This window comes from Echinops telfairi, unplaced genomic scaffold (genome assembly GCF_000313985.2).
Source record: "Echinops telfairi isolate 266 unplaced genomic scaffold, ASM31398v2 ScPeMD7_6080;HRSCAF=6971, whole genome shotgun sequence".
Classification (NCBI taxonomy): domain Eukaryota; kingdom Metazoa; phylum Chordata; class Mammalia; order Afrosoricida; family Tenrecidae; genus Echinops; species Echinops telfairi.
In genome coordinates this window covers 2,180,512-2,183,686 of record NW_022109980.1, presented here as the reverse complement: position 1 = coordinate 2,183,686, position 3,175 = coordinate 2,180,512, and positions in this window count along the sequence as shown.

The following is a 3,175-nucleotide window of genomic DNA, read 5'->3' as shown; positions in this document are numbered from 1 at the left end:
TTTTTACTAGATTTTTCCCCTATAAACTTAATATTTGAAGCAAGTTCTAAGGAGCTGGAAATTGTGTGTGTTCGCTCTGTTAATATCAGAAGACTTTATGAAATTTTCGTCAGTAGTTTTCACAGTCCTATATTTATATACAACTTAGATATTTGTGGTGTGCTTAAACCCTTGCCAGCTCGGTATATTGCCTCTTTTACTGTCTCAGCACCAAAAGTATCTGGTTTCACCCACTTCCAAAACATCATGGTTGTTGTGCATTCAATCATGTTTCCCAAACTATCTGTTGTGAGTCCTGGCCCCTGTATTAATAGATGTGATACCACTTGGAAATAGGGTTGTTCTGTTTTATTAATAAGATAATTATCATTGTAAGGTTTGTCTTAAAACAATTACTTTTGAGATAAGAAACAAGTAGATTTAGGAACAGAGATGCAAACAGAATGTGGAAAATAGCTGCCTCACCATAAGAAGATCCCCATAAATCAAGGGACCAAGAAACAGAAACTGAAAAGAGATAAGGACCTTCCCTCAGAGCCGATAGAGAGAAAATGTCCCCCACTGGAGCCAGGAGACTTTTAGACTCCTTAACGGTGAAAAATTATTTTGTTTGGTGAAAAATTATTTTGTTTGGTGAAAAATTATTTTGTTTGGTGAAAAATTATTTTGTTATTTCTTGTACAGCAGCACTAGGCAAATAACATCAAAATAAAAAACACCAAATGCTTTCCTGTGAAGTCAATTCCGACGCATGGCTTACCCTATGGAACAAATGGAACTGCCAAGGCAGTCATCTTTACAGAAGCCACATTTTTCTCCAGTGGAGAAGCTGGTGGATTTAAACCACTGACCTTTAGATTAGCAGCCAATAGTTAACCACTGCACCATCGGGGATCCTTGACGGGGGTCTTTGTTTATTTATTTTACCAGAGAGAACATGTGAACTTTCAATTTTTAACTTTAATTTCGTAACCAGTTCATTTAGTGGAGGAAACCCCATCTGTGATTTCCTGCCCATTAGTTGAAATATAAAATATTTTCTTATTTGTGATATTTTCCAGTTTTGCTAGATTTACTGAAGGCTATTTCAGAAAGTTCACAACTGTTTCTCTTATATAAACTGCTTCTAGTGTAGATATTCTTAAGAATGTTTTGTCTTTTCATCCAACCAAGAGTTTTAAAACTTATCTTGACCTGACAGAATAAAGTATTATAATGCAAATGTATGATGAGTTTTGGCTTTTTATTTTTATCTTTCCTGTAAAATTCATATTTTCAGGTCATTCTCATATTAGAAAGAAATTAATCCATAGTTATAATTTTACCAATCCACAAAAATCTATAACCATTTGGCCACATGCTATTAGAGTTTTACATTTTAATATATAAAACTAGCAAACTCACTGCCATTAAGTCTATCCTGAATCATAGTGACCTTATAGGACAGGGTAGAACTGCCTCTTTGGGTGTCTGAAACTGTATTTCTTTATGGGAGTAGAAAGCTCCGTCTTTCTTCCAGAGAGTGGCTGCTGGTTTACAACTGCTGACCTTCTGCTTAGCACCTCAGCACATCATACTGATGCCACCAGGGCTCCTGTCCATGGATACGCAGGGCGAGGTCATCCATGTAGTATACAGTAAATGCCCCTCATTCTCTGATGAAACTGTCAACTTGGAATTATAAAGAGCCAGGTGAATTTTTTGGTTTCAGGTTAATATACTAAACTAATGTTTCCCATATGATCTTCTTCATGACATACATCTTGAGAAGAACTCAATTAAAATAAGTAACCAAACAAAACAAATTAAAACCAAATAGACAATTGATGACATAAACAGGATAAAATGTATTCTGTATCATCCTCTGGAGAGTCAGAAATGCACATTACCATATTATGGCTCTGAGATATTTTACAATTGTGTGTTTGTGTGTGTGTTTTAGCCGTTTAGTTTTTGTTTTAAGCTCAGTGCTTCCCAAACAGATTTGGCCATGGAAGCTTATGTATATGCATATCAAATTTATAAAATCCATTTCAGAGTTGTGCTTGTGCTTCTTATCTATTTTTATTTTCCAAAAGCCGTAGAGACTTCTGGGCTGATAGTGTGAAAAGCATTTATGGAAACTTCTCCAGAGAGACATCTATTAGGCTGATCGAAATTTGCAAGGACAAATGTTAAAAATAACTGGAGTATAATCAAAGGGCTTGCGGTGGCGGGGGGGTGGGGGGAGGAGAGAGAGAGAGAGAGAGAGAAGAATTTATTCAACAGAATCTATAGAAATTTAGTAAGTAGTGTGAAAGCCTATGCTATTATAAACATGGGCTGAACTCATCACCTCAGAGCTCTGCCTTGTCGAAAAAGTGTTACAACAGGTTTGTTAGCTGAGTGGGAGTTCCCTTATCCCCAGATCCCTGGAGAGGACAGGAGCCCTGTGTTGAGGAAGACCTATGTCTATTGGGTGCTAGTAGGTAAGAAGACCCCTCTACCCTATATTCAAATCCTGCTATGAAAGAAGGATCTGGGCAGATCGTGAAGAAAGGCTACCCTTTTGTACACAGCTCAGTGTTGTGAAAGAGTTGAAATGGTGGACTTGGCAGTGGAGTCGCAGCTCCAGGTTTATGGGATATAGGAGGTATTCTGGGGTGATTCATCAGTTACTGAACCCTTCTTACCAAGCCCCTTTCTGGGCTGCAGGAGATTCATACTCAGTGTTGGCCAAGTCAGCTGGTGGCACCAGTTCCTACGCACCCATAAATTTGCTCGGTAAAGAGTGTATTCCCCATCCCTCCTTTAAAAGTTCATGATGAATAGCACAAAGCTTACTGCCCAGAGGAAGGTGGAAGGTCTCAAAAACTGGAATATCCTTCAATTGGATTAGAGTTGGATTGAAACAGCAAATAATAAGTGCTCTGGGATGTTGTTGAAAAGTATAGAGTAGTCAACAGAAGCTTTCGATTGTGTAGGGGTTACATGTTGGGCTGTGATCTGCATGGTCCACAGTTCAACACCACCAGCAGTTCTGCAGGAGGAAACCTGGGCTTTCTCCCATAAATACTTACAATCTCAGAAACCCACAGGGCATCACCATGGTCAGCATTGACTCAATGGCAATTCTTCTTCTTCTTCTTCTTCTTCTTCTTCTTCTTCTTCTTCTTCTTCTTCTTCTTCTTCTTCT